The following is a 15,137-nucleotide window of genomic DNA, read 5'->3' as shown; positions in this document are numbered from 1 at the left end:
TAGAGGGTTTTTTGGGCACACGACAGCAAGGTCTTCAGCGCCCGCTCAGTAACATAGCGAGACGGGTGTCAAGAAAATACGCAGAATAGTAAGATAAAACAGAACATAAACACAGGTAACAAGCTTTGGAAAACATGTGCCTACCCACACCAAAGCGTGGGACGAAGCAGGGCGTCAGCAGTAAAATATAGACAACACAGGAAGAAAGTGGTAGAGGCAGCTAAAACAATGTAGCAGATGGAAGTGGCTGGCAGACCGCAAGGAAAAAAGGAAGCAAGCCACTTTGCAATACAGAAAAACCTCCAGCCTAAAAGTTTAGGCCAGAGTCCAGACACATCACAAAACTTTAAAACCTTAGACACACACGTCTCATCCTTAGCTGAAACACAAAATGGTTCAAATGCCTCTGAGCACTATGGGACTTAACATCTATGGTCATCAGTCCCCTAGAACTTAGAACTACTTAAACCTAACTAACCAAAGGACATCACACAACACCCAGTCATCACGAGGCAGAGAACATCCCTGACCCCGCCGGGAACCGAACCCGGGAACCCGGGCGCGGGAAGCGAGAACGCTACCGCACGACCACGAGCTGCGGACAGCTAAAACACAAGACAGATACCCATCAACTCGTGCATCTGCCCGTGCAGCACGGTATAAAATGCAGTCTGTTAAAATGTGCCAGACAGAGATGTGCACACCACAGGAATTTTCTAAGTGCTCTCATTATCGAACACTCGATATGTATAGTCCGGGTAATCTGCGTTCTGTTTTAAGCGGAAGCTAAGTTTTCAACGTTTATAACGCCATATCTCCTGAACTATGCATCGTAGAAAGACGTAATTTTGCACATTCGTTCATTTGTATACGACAGTGATTAGGATTCCAGACCGCGCCGCTGCTACGATCGCAGGTTCGAATCCTGCCTCGGGCATGGATGTGTGTGACGTCCTTAGGTTAGTTAGGTTTAAGTAGTTTCTAAGTCTAGGCGACTGATGACCTCAGATGTTAAGTCCCATAGTGCTTAGAGCCATTTGAGCAACTTTTTCGGATTCCCTTCATAAAGGGATCCACCGCCGAGAAATTCATGTCACGTAGCAACACCAAGTGGCGACTGTCTCTGAGCCTGTGGCCCAGGCTCGCCTCATTGCCCGCTGGTAGCTGTTAGTATTGCGCCACTGCACAGCCAAATGGACGCAGTTTATGTAAATATAATGTGGAAAGGTGGGGAGAAAGGAAAGAGGTTTTCATGATGTCAGCTGCACCGGCACTCTGTGAGGATTTAGCGGCTACGAGTGAAAATGCGTGCCAGCCTGGGATTCGAATCTGGGAGCTCCTGCTTACTATGTAAGTAGGCTATTTAGGTTTTCTTATTGGTAACGCCACGTAGCGCTCTGTATGAAAATCACTGGCTGTGCTGTGTGCAGTCTGTGGCTAGTTTGCATTGTTGTCTGCCATTGTAGTGTTGGGCAGCTGGATGTTTAACAGCGCGTAGCGTTGCGCAGTTGGAGGTGAGCCGCCAGCAGTGGTGGATGTGGGGAGTGAGATGGCGGAGTTTTGGACAGAGACAGTAAATTTGTAAGACTGGGTGTCATGAACTGCTATATATATTATGACTTTTGAACACTATTAAGGTAAATACATTGTTTGTTCTCTATCAAAATCTTTCATTTGCTAACTATGCCTATCAGTAGTTAGTGCCTTCCGTAGTTTGAATCTTTTATTTAACTGGCAGTAGTGGCGCTCGCTGTATTGCAGTAGTTCGAGTAACGAAGATTTTTGTGAGGTAAGTGATTTGTGAAAGGTATAGGTTAATGTCAGTCAGGGCCATTCTTCTGTAAGGATTTTTGAAAGTCAGATTGCGTTGCGCTGAAAATATTGTGTGTCAGTTTCAGCACAGTCATTTATAATTTTTCTAAGGGGACGTTTCAACTAGGCAGTTGCGTTAACCTGTGCTCCACCCGGATACAGTGTTTGTCGCAACTGCACAAATTATCTCAGTACGCTCCGCGGCCCACTCCCATTCCCACCTGGCGTCATCTGTCTGCAGTCCCCTCCATGTTTCACTTGCTCCGTACTTTGAGATTGCTGCAGGCGGTCGAACTGATTGTGCACCCACACTGAAGGTGGTGGATTCACTGCCCATTGGGGTGAATCAGTTATATGAATGCGTAGCGTCTGTTCTTTCGGACCACCTTCAGTGCCAATTCACAATCGCATTCGACATCCTGCAGGAATCTCAAAACTTGCGAGCATGGAGGACGTGGCGCTGAGTGGGAGTGTGGGTCGGCTGGGGGGGGGGGGGGGGGGGGGCGTACCGAGGTAGTCCGCGCAATCGTAATAAACATTGTGTGTGGGTGGTGCAGTGGTTAACGCAACTGCCTAGTAAGCACCAGATCTGGGGTTTGAATCCCAGGCTGGCACGCATTTTCACTCCTTGTCGCTCATTCTGCATAAACTCGCAATGCAGCTGACATTGACCCTCCGTTGCTCGCGTGGATGACACTCGTCAACCACATGACTTTCCCGCTCAATTTTGTCTGACAGGGCTGGATTGAGTCCTCGCCATTTTCAGTACCTTTCTGTTAACTCTCCGGCTGTTAGCTCCAATGATTGTTGCCTTTCAGTTACGAAAGATACCGGGTGATCAAAAAGTCAGTACGAATTTGAAAACAATAAATCACCGAATAATGTAGATAGAGATGTACAAATTGACACACATGCTTAGAATGATATAGGGTTTTATTAGAACCAAAAAAATACAAACGTTCAAAAAATGTCCGACAGATGGCGCTTCATCTGATCAGAATAACAATAATTAGCATAACAAAGTAAGGAAAAGCAAAGATGATGTTCTTTACAGGAAATGCTCAATATGTCCACCATCATCTGTTAACAATAGCTGTAGTCGAGGAATAAAGCACTGTAAAGCATGTCCGGAGGTATAGTGAGGCACTGGCGTCGGATGTTGTCTGTCAGCATCCCTAGAGATGTCGGTCGATCACGATACACTTGCGACTTCAGGTAACCCCAAAGCCAATAATCGAACGGACTGAAGTCTTGGGACCTGGGAGGCCAAGCATGACGAAAGTGGCGGCTGAGTACACGGTCATCACCAAACGACGCGCGCAAGAGGTCTTTCACGCTTCTAGCAATATGGGGTGGAGCGCCATCCCGCATAAACATCGTACGTTCCAGCAGGTGTTTATCAGCCAGGCTGGGGATGATGCGATTCTGTAACATATTGGCGTACCTCTCACCCGTCACTTTAGCAGTTTTGCTGTCCAGCGCCATCTGTCGGACATTTTGTGAACTTTTTTTGTTGTTCTAATAAAACCCCATGTCATTCCAAGCATGTGTGTCAATTTTTACCTCTCTGTCTACATTATTCCGTGGTTTCTTAAGTTTTCAAATTTATACTGACTTTTTGGTCACCCGGTACATTGTTTATGAAACATTATTACGTATAGTCTGGAGGACACTTGTCATCAGCGCTAGCTCTGATGCCACAATCTGAAACACAGTACGTCTGTATTGCTGTGTGCTTCTGCCCCGACCCATTCGCCTGCGTATGGCCGATGGACTCGCAGTTGTTCGGTAATCCAGACCCTTAGGTTCGGCTACAGGACTGACTTTCACCTGCTTGCCCCGATGGCTACTTACCAGTCCACACTCCATCAGTGCAGGAAGCAGTCGCCCGTGTCGTAAACAAAGACGGGTCTTAAAGGCGCCCATTCATAGCCCGACTGGTCCGCCACTGACGGAGTGTGGATTGGCAGGTAGTGGTCGGGACAAGCAGGTAGAGGTCTGCCGTCGAGCTGGTGGACCCAGAACCCAGACCAGACTGCAAGGAAAGGACACATCGGCTTCCTGTATCCTCTCAACATTTGCCACTTTCCCCGCTTCTGCTGGATATCTTCACTGCATGCACAGCAGTACAATGACACTACAAGTCACAAACGTCTCCTTGCTCAACAACAAATCATATCTCTAATCTACATAATGCACCTCTCAAATGTTTACAAATGAGTATTGTCTTTTTCTACTACATAATATTATTGTTTTGCTGCTTACGAATGCATGTTGTTGCATGATTGCAGCTAACGATGCCTTCCAATGCTTATTCAACACCTTTTCATACTTTGAACGCTCTGCAGACGGTTACACATAGTAACCGAAACTAGATATCGAACTTTAATTGTGATAGGAGAACTGCGATCTAACCATTAAAAGTTTTTACTTTTAAATTTTTTGAGCATGTCAGGCTTCACTGATACGTTATACTGATTGCATATTATTAAAACTTTAGCTAAGCAAATGAAAATGTATCATTGAAAAATTATTTAAAAAATTACAATTTCTCACAGGTAACACAAAAATTGCTCTATTTCCACACACCCCTAACAGCTGGCACTAGAAATTACATTTGTAGCACACAGGTACATACAATGAGATGTTTCAAAGTAAATTATATAGTTAATTGTGATAGAAGAGAAAAGAATTAATGAAATGTGTTAATGCCTCGAATTTACTGTGTCGTTGCAAATACTAGCCAGCTCTAAAATTTGATTCCTAAACAATTTATAATTTTCTTTTCTACAACACTGGAACATGTTTTCTCGAAATAACACTCAAGTCCAACTGTTAAGTTGTCTTTGAAATTCATGAAACACAATGAGACGCAGCGTTCAGGTGTGCACAGAACGGTCCCATGGTAAAATTGTGACAGGTCTCTAAGCAGTAACAGATGATCATTACCCGCGATGACTTTCGGAGCCTTATGTCTACATGCAGAAAACAGCATTCGATTTGACGAGAAGCTATTTGGCGTGGTCGTCAGGTATGCAATGTCGTTGAAGGGACTTCTATAAAATTAAATTTATCAGAGAATTACTGTTCCTATAAAGAAATGCTCCACAGTTATCTGCACTGAGTTCACATGTCCATTACGTATATGCTGTGAGGTGACTAAAGTTATGGGATACGTCCTAATATGGTGTCGGACATCCTTTTGCCCAGCTTAGTGCAGCAACTGCACGTGGAATGAGCGCAACGTGTCGTTAGAAGTCCCTAGCAAAAATATTGAGCCATGCTGCCCCCATAACCGTCTATAATTCAGAAAGTGTTGCCGGTGCAGGATTTTGTGCACGAACTGACCTCTTTACTATGTCCCAGCATTTCGGTGAGTGGCCATATCATTCTCTCGAACGGTCCAAAAGGTTGTTCAAATCAGTCGCGAGCCATTGTGGCCCGGCGACATGGCGCATTACCGTCCACAAAAATTCCTTAGTTGTTTAAGAACATAATGTCCATCAATGGCTTCAAATGGCTTCCAAGTAGCCGAACATAGCCATTTCCAGTCAATGAACGGTTCTGCTGGATAACAGGACCCTGTCCATTCCATGTAAACACAGCCTACATCATTATGGAGCCACCACCAGCTTACACAGTCCATGGCTTCCTGGGGCCTGCGCTGCACTCGAACCCTGCCATCAGCTTTCACCAACCGAAATCGAGACTCATCTGACCAGGCTACGGTTTTTCAATCGTCTATGGTCCAACCGACATGGTCCTGAGCCCAGGAGAGGCGCTATAGGCGATTCCGCACTGTTACTAAAGGCACTCGAATCTGTCACCTGCTGCCATTAACGCCAAGGGTTGTATTCTTTCCTATAGCTACGAGGGATGTTATGTTTTGGGTGTCCTTACTGCAGCGGTAAAACGTAACATCCCTCGCGGCTATAGGAAGGAATACATCCCTTGTTGGAATCGAGAAGCTGAAAATCTTTATAACGAATTCCAAAGAACTGGAGATCCTGACATAGGAAACCAAATGCTAAACGCCATAAATGAGGACAGAAGGGAAAGATGGGAACATACAACAAAAAACCTGGACTTCACCCGATCTAGCAGGAGGGCATGGTCTCTCTTATGCCAGTTGAGAACAGCAACACCCCTAATCAATAACATCCCTAAAATATCCCCTTCACAAGTAGCACTATAGACAAAACGACGGGCGGAAAATGTCCCAGTAGATGATATCTTCGAGAAAGAGATTACAGCAGAGATTAAAACTATCGACAGCCAACTCGAAGAACATACGGATTTCTCTATTCCGTTCACAGATTTGGAAATGAATAACACGATAAAATCTCTTAAACTGAGGAAAGCCGCCGGTCTAGACGGAATATTCCCTGAATTCATCAGACACCTGGGCCCCGCCGCCCGTTCATGGTTTAGGCAATTCTACTATGACGTCATGAACACCAGTCGGGTTTCCTATCAGTTCAAGATAGCCAAAATCCTCGCAATCTGAAAACCAGGAAAGCCACAGGATGACCCAGGCCAATAGCCCTATTCAGCATTTGCTACAAGCTATTAGAAAGACTGCTGTACAACAGAATATATGATACCATCTTGCTCGACGGACTCATACTCAAGCTGGAAAAAGCGATCCCTTGCCGCAAGACAGCTAAGCTTCTGGAAAACATGTTGAATTATCGCTACTTTAGAGTGAATGTAGGTCAATCTACGAGTAAATCCTACTCAATAAACAATGGGCTTCCACAGGGATCAGTGGCGGCTCCTCTTCTCTTCAACCTATACACGAGCGACATGCCAGCAACTAAATCGCAAAGATTCTGCTATGCAGATGACATTGCAATAGCCACTCAGAACAAGACATTCGAAGAGGGGGAAGTTACTCTGTCAACTGACCTTCAGCTTCTTAACCAGTATTATACGAAATGGAGGCTCTGCCCAAATCCAAATAAAACTGAGGTAAGCGTATTCCACCTGAGCAATCATGAGGCAAGACGGGAGTTGCAAGTAACATTCTGCAATGAGCGATTGACGCACAACAGCCATCCAAAATATCTAGGAATCACCCTTGACCTGTCACTAACCTATAAAATACACCTAGAAATAACCAGTCAAAAGATAAAAAATTGAAATAACATATTAAGAAAGCTGAGTGGAACCTCCTGGGGAGCTCAAGCTAACACCCTACGCACCGCAGCACAATCTCTTGTTTACTCGGTGGCAGAATACTGCGCCCCAGTCTGGTACAAGAGCACACGCGCGAAGAAAATAGACGTCCAGCTTAATACCTCCATGAGGATTGTCTCAGGAACTCTGCAATCAACTCCACTTTCCTGGCTTCATGCCCTTTGCAGTATAGCTCCTCCCTCCCTCAGAAGGCAACAAGCAGTTATCCGAGAATGGAAGAAAATTAATGACCCCTCTGTCTCTGAATATATAACTATCCGAAAAATATTGGACCATCTACCAACCAACCGCCTAAAATCCAGGAAACCTATATGGGAAGACGAAGTCCTCAAATTTCCGGAAAGGTACAACATAGCAAGATAATGGAGGCAATACTGGTCGCTGAATAATCACCATCCTCTCATCACTGATTTTGATCCTTCGATACCGGTGGAAGGAATGCATTTGCCCAGAAGAACATGGTACAGACTTAATCGTGTGAGGACTAACCACGGCAGGTGTAAGGCCATTCTGCACAAATGGAAACTCACTGATGACCCACGATGTGACTGTGGTGCAGAAGAACAAACAATCCCTCACCTGATCTTCGAATGTCCTGCGAGGACATGGAGAATGGAGGGATATCATGAATGCTACTCCACGCGCTGTTCAGTGGGTGACCTGCTTAGATGTGGATTGTAATAGCTGCAGCGCCTGTCTCCCTAATCTTTCGCATATTGTTGTTTGCAATCAATCATTTAATAATATATTTGTAATTCGTTTATTATATTAATTAATAGTTTGTATGCAATTTTACTCTAGATGCCATACGCTAAATAAATAAATAAAATTACGCCAAGTTTCGCCGCACTGTATTAACGGATACGTTCGCCACACGTCCCACATTGATTACTGTGGTTATTTCACGCAGTGTTGCCTGTCTGTTGGCACTGACAACTCTACGCAAACACCGCTGCTCTCGGCCATTAAGTGAGGGCCGTAGGCCACTGTGTTGTCCGCGGTGAGAGGTAATGCCTGAAATCAGGTCTTCTCGGCACACCTTGACACTTTGGATCTCAAAATATTGAATTCCCTAACGATTTTCGAAATGGAATGACCCATGTATCTAGCTCCAACTACCATTCCGCGTTCAAAGTCCATTAATTCCCGTCGTGCGGCCATAACCACGTCGAAAACCTTTTCACATGAATCAGCTGAGTGCAAAAGACAGCTCCGCCAATGCACTGCCCTTTTACACCTTGCGTACGCGATACCACTGCCATCTGTAAATGTGCACATTGGTGTCACACGACTTGTCACATGGGTGTATGCCGGTGAGCTCTACATTTTACACTTAAAAACTAACAATGATCAGTGGTTTATGTGCAAAACATGTTTTAGACGACGCTCTTCTCGAACCTCGTTAGGCTTAAAGAAACATTTTTCGATTAAACTAAGTAGAATATGTTCGAATTTCTATGGGCTCCTTCTCCCACGCTTTGGTGAAAATCTTGCTACGCTGTTAACTGAGCGGCAGTTCCGTGGGATATAAATCACTTCTGTCAAATAAACTTCTGCCTGGTGTCTTGAGCAAGAAATTTAATTGCCGCGTGGGAGCAAGTTGCGAGAATTTGCAAAATGATACCTCGATTTTTACTGCGCTGCTCCTGGATTACGCTCTGAGATTTTCGCCTGTAATCAAAGGACTGTTTCATTACGTGAAGTCCGTTCGCATGGAAAATGCGCCCGGAAAAGATTAACGAGTCGCGAAATGGTGTTTGCAATTACAGTGCTCCCGAGGGTGCAACTGTTTAAGAGATAGCTAAAAGGTCAGTGACCGAATTAACAGAGATGTTCGGTGCTCCAGAGGGCAGACGCACGTATATCAGTATTACACGTTGTGATGACAGCAATTTACAGAACAGTAAAACATCAGAAAAGAATCTCATTTCGTAGTTCAAAAATTTTATGTACATATCGGCCACAAGATTGTCGTTGGTTTTCTCGGAAAACGATGTACTAATTGCATGCAGCAAGACTACCTGTCTGAGGTAAGGCAAGACAACAGAGAATGTTTGCTTAGGTGACATTGTTAATAATAGTGTTATAATGGATCCTGGAAATAAAAAGTCCAGTCTGTGCACCCTGTCTACCAATAAAAAAAGCTGGATGATCCATTCTGATGATACATTGCGATTCATAGGAAGGAGCGAGTGTATCGCACGACCGTAACCTGTAACCGATACGTTGTGGTTCTACCCTTACGTGTCCTAAACTCACTGTTGAGACCCAATCTCGATCATAAATGTTCGTATGAATGGCTGAAAGTGAAGGGTAACAAACCGTTGTCAGTTAAACCCCCATCCGACCTTTGAGTACACGTTTTGTGCGTTGGGACTTAATGAGTGCACGAAATGCGGAAATCCGTAATACACAGTCTTCAACTCTCGAAGAGATCATGCTAATACATGCTGTTTTTTTTGTCTTAGGAATTCCCGTATGCAGAATCTTACCATACATTACTTCGTATTATGGTGAGGAGGAAAGTAAATAGATTAAAATGTATCGTTATTTAGGAAATCGACACAGAGCACATAGAAAGAGTAGAATGGAGATTTCAAAAAAGGCGAGGGCATTGGTATGAAAGTTACCAACACTGTCAATATGATGCAGTTTTGCCTTATCCTTTCCTGAACATAAATTGATATTTCTTGAATGTTTCTTCCATTACCCTAGCTCCTCTGCTATGGTAACTCGTAGGCATTGTTCTCAATACTCAAACATCTGATAGCATCTTAAATTTTAGAACGTTCTGTTCCATTCACAAACCACATTACAGAATACTGCTTTATATTTATTCTTTATTCCGCAACTTAGGTCATAATTACTTTTATGGCAACTTCATCTTTTTCCGAAGTGAAACTCGTCTTAAATCGGTAAAATTTATATTCCTGTCTTTCGACTGGTGTCTAAATCACGCAAACAAAAATTTTCACGCGGCTGTCAACAGCATCGATATGCTTGGAGAAATGCGCGATAGACACTGTGCTGTCTAACAATACATTTATTCATAATATCGTCTTCACAGTGGAAAAATATTGTGACAACTTCACATGTTATACATGCTATTTAACCAGAAAAGATGCCGTGTTGTGACAACTTCACATGTCATATATACTATTTAACCAGAAAAGATGCCATAGCTGACTTGCAAACATCAGAAAACGATACTTTTGTCTTTTTCTTATGTTTTTATGTTTACAAGTCAACAATGACATCTTTTCTGGTTAAATAGCATGTATGACATGTGAAGTTGTCACAATATTTTAACACCGTGAAGATGATCAATCATCGAAACCAGTTGTGAATAAATATAGGTCAGCACAGTGTTTAGCATGCATTTCTCCACGTAAATTATGCAAGTCAACAATTTACAAGCGTGAGGTAGCGCTTGCTGATTCTTATGTTTGTTGTTCCTCCTTCAATAATTTAAGAACTTTTAGTCTTGCTTTAATAATCCTCAACTATTTCCGTCACTATCTCTTTCTTAAGTCCTTATGTATTGTTCGCACCTACTGAATTTCAGTCTGTTGCTCTTCACTACGAGGTTCATATTTGAACCCATATCCGCCCTTCGGAATTCGTTCTAGTCTGTTATAATTGCTTACGCTTACCTGGACAGAGTCAGTTGATATAAGAGTTTTCTGAGTATTGTACCGAGACATAATGCGAAAAATTGTAATGGACAAACCAACGTTTCGACCACGTCTGCAGTGGCCTTCTTCTGGGTCTGCTGTAACTGTGGCTCAAACGAACATCGTAGTCGTGGCCGAAACGTTGACCTGTCCAGTGATCTGGGTCTACTGTAACAGTGACCGAAACGTTGACTTCTCCAGTGCAGCTGTTTCACATTGTGACGCGGTACAATACTCAGAAAATTTTGTGTCATTTAAGTCTGTGTTTGGTACAGATCATTCGAAATTACAGGGCATTTCCCAGCTTGTTATAGAAACACCATCTTCTTCTTCGATTTTAAAAAATGTTGTTTCCTCCATTTACTTGAAGTGTTACCAGAAGTGTTTCTCATCTAACATTCCCTTCCCTCCAGCGATAGCCATCACTGTTGCTCTCCTCTTCTCTTTCCCTTAAGATGGAATTCGATTCTCTCTTCACTGTCTGCTTTTTATTCCCTTTTTTCTCAGTTTCCCTACTGTCCTCGTATGATCATTGAATATATTGTATGACTAATATAACACTATAAGCACTGGGTTGTGTTGACTTTATCCCGATGCTGAGAAAAAAAAAATCTTCGCTGTGTTGCTTCCAGTATTTCTTTCTAATACTATCAATCTGCTCACAAAGACTTTAACCCCTACTACAACAGCTGTAGTTCCTGCATTTAATCACTTACTCTATGACTATTAATTAAACGATGAAACGAGCAAAATTTAGGCAGCTGGTTTACGACATTGTCCTCGGTATGAAACATACATTTGTTTTTCATATTTTTGGTCGCTCAAAATTTCTAAGTTTCATAACGCGTTCAGGCGTCGGTCTCGAAAGCGTTATTATGAACTTCAGGTGCCGCACTGAGCACACTTAAACTTTTTTATACATGTTTACCAAAGTTGCTGTTGTTTCTCGCTTCTGTCTTTGTCTCATCACAGTAAACAAGTAAGATAAGCTGCAAAACGACACATAATTTCCTCTCCTCCAGCTGAGCAGCGAAAGTTCTAGATAAAGCTTGCGCAAGATAACTTGTCATATGCACAGAAACGCATTCTCGTGCTGGGCGAGACCACGCCTCCGTTTTGAAGGGGCAGTTTTCTGTCGCTTACTGAGCATTGCTTTTGTCTGTTGTGAAAGAAACATTCTCTATCCGCTTTCACTACACTGTGGGAACGGTAGCATGGGTAGCATGCTGCACGCTCACATCAGCTATCGAAAAAACGCTTCTATAGAACCTATTTGTAAAAAAAGAATTTTATTCTCTCTCATCTCATAGCCTCATTGGCCAGTTTCGTGATGAACTGCCTGCTATTTCAACCTTCAGGTACTACACCTCCCCTACCGCGCTGTGCCATCCGCAAGAGAACCCTTATCAATTCTCTTGTCCCCTCCGTAACCACGCTATCTGAGCAGATAGGAGCCAAGTAATTTTGTTCACACTCTACACATTTGTAGTATGAGGAGGAGGAGGAGCTAAGCTTTTAATGTCCCGCTGACATCGAGATCATTAGAGACGGAGCACAAGTTGAGATTAGGGTAGAATGGGGAAGGAAATTGACTGTGCTCTTTGAAAGGAACCATCCTACTCTTTACCTCAAGTGATTTATGGAAATATCGGAAAACGTAAACCTGTGCTAACCACAGCGCTTCTTCGCCTGCTTTCTGCTTATTAGTGTGCTTGTACTTCGTGAAGACCTCTCCCAATTGTGCTCTTACAGCTACATCAGCACTCCAGAAGCGAAATTGTGGTATTTGGCATTCAGTCACATAGAACTCCATTATCACACTCCATTCCACATCCACCATAAACTGTCGGTAAGCCACTATATTCATTCGATTTTCTTACTCTCACTTTTCTTTCATGGCAATTTCATGAGATGCACGTGAGAGGAAAAACGTTTTACCTGGCGTTTCTCGGAATGTGCGTTGTTACAATACTAATGGTAAGTGCTATCAGAAATTAACTGCTTCCAGTCACCTTTTTTTAGGGTAGAAATTTTAGTTTTACATTTACAGACATCTACCAACTCATCAACACATGGTAGCCTGTACAGTACTCAATACTTGTTTTTAGCATTGTAGGGGTCTATGTGTGACTTTGCGAACACAGAAAAAAATCTAAACAAGTAAGTACTGAATGTGGCGCAGTATGTGGAACTGTTTACGTCATAAGGTCGACTTGATGGTATTACTAATAGTTATTTGCATCAATGAGGTTAATCTTGGTGAACAAGTCACTTTGGAGCACAAGTTTACGTTTTCGATTTATAATTCCATATCACAACATAAACTATGTCACATTTAATGGCTCCAGCATTCTGTACAGAATGCAAACAAACCAAAAAGTGTGATTGAAGCTTATGTTCAGAGATTTTACGTTGGAGCAAAGATCTGCATTGTACAACACTCGCAATTCCGAAAGTTGTAATCGCTCTGGAATGATAGTAAAAATATGCACTGACATGAGTTACGTTCATTCTTACAAAAATATCCTATGCGATTTACAGAGTCATTAATTCTAGGTTCGAATTACATTTCTTGGTATTTATATTACATTTAGTAGGTTTCTTCTCGCTTATTACATACTGCTTATGAATTAGGCAACAGAACTTAGCATGTTGATAGTTTCATATAGTGAAATGGTAAGATACGTGAGTGCTTTGAAAGTGTGTTGGAGGGGGTTATTGTGGGAGGGTGGAGTTAGGAGGCTGTGCATGAAAAAGAGAGAGAGAGAGAGAGAGAGAGGAGGGGGGCAGGGAGATGATAATAGTAAGCAGATGTATGACTGAGAGTGAGAGTGAGAGAGAGGACGGGGGAGCTAAGGGTTCGATGTGTGTGTAACAGTTTAGTTTTGCAAAATAGAGGATTCTACGAAATTAGTTGTGTGCTGAGCCAATTTATTCAATTAAAACAATGTGGGGTGATTCATCATTATGACTGAGAAATCTCCATTTGTTCCAGTATGTCTGCCTGTATCCCTTTGCTTACAGTGTGTGGGATATGGAGCTTGCTTTTTTTAATGTCTGTAAGGATATTAGCAATAAATCGTACACATTTACAAACAACCACGCCATAAAGAACAGCTAAGAATTGATTACCAACGTTTACAGCCCTCGACATGGTTGACCTATATGCTAACACACAATAACAGACACACTGAATAGTAAAAAGCAACTTATAGAAGAAATAATTAACGTAGAAATACACAAACTAATGAAACGACTGTGCTTCTATTGTCCCACAACTAGTTTACCTTCAGTAACAAAATTTACGTTCAGAATGATGGCTTAGCAATGGGCAGTAGTTAATATCTATGTTAACAATATAGAAACTAGATTTTTTAAAGAAACCCACCTTCTACAAGACAAAATGATTTACTATAAACATGTTGTTGATGACACCTTGATTCTGTACAATGCGGCAACCACTGAAAATAGAGAGCTGAGCTTAAAAACGTAACAGTATAAATGCGAAAAAACAGTTTACAATTGAGCACTGAGTACAAGATGGAACTAATTTTCTAGACTGGAACATTACGTACCGCTACAACAAACATAAATTACCACACAGACCAAAATAAGTTTTCCACGAACAACAAAATACAAAACAAAATAAATCATAACACCAAAACAGACAGCCCACCTTTCCACAAATGTGGTATATAAACTAATTTATGATAACTACTCTTCCTACTGTATAGAACAAACTGAGAGAAGCTTTGAAATCCAATACAAAGTTCGCATCGATGCACTACGTTTAAAGAAATCTAAATAAATACAATTTGGTGCCCACGAAGCAGGTAACAGCCTTTACGTTAACGACAAAAAAACTTACACATCCTACACACTGAGACACAAGGATGCAAATGGACCTTCTGGAATAATTACGGTTTCTCATCTGTAAACGTAAATCATATCACACTACTTTAAATGATCAAATTGCCTTAACAAGCAACCCATTTTTTCAGAATTTCAGGGAATCCTTGACCTTGCAAAACGAAATTTCTATCCAGAAAATAAATTATTTGTCAGGCTAACACCTATACATAAACATCAACCCCTAAACTCCCTACTCATAGTGACACACCTACTTACCTTGTCTCTCTCTCTCTCTCTCTCTCTCTCTCTCTCTTTCTCTCTCACTCACTCACTCACTCACTCACACCCACCAATCCATCCACCCCCCCCCCCCACACACACACAAACCTCTTGACATGCGCCACCCCCTTCATCACCTCCTAAAAGTGCCCATATATCTTACCATTTCATTAAGTGAAGCCATCAACATACTAAATTCTTATGTCTAGTTCATAAGCAGTTGTAATAAGCAAGAAATAACCTGCTAACTGTTATTATAATACGAAGAAATTTAGAAGAAATGTCATTTGAAAATTAGTTCTAGTAGCTTTGCAAATAGCG

Source organism: Schistocerca americana, chromosome 3 (assembly GCF_021461395.2).
Source record: "Schistocerca americana isolate TAMUIC-IGC-003095 chromosome 3, iqSchAmer2.1, whole genome shotgun sequence".
NCBI lineage: Eukaryota > Metazoa > Arthropoda > Insecta > Orthoptera > Acrididae > Schistocerca > Schistocerca americana.
The sequence above is the reverse complement of the archived record's forward strand: the minus strand, read 5'-3'. Positions refer to the sequence as shown.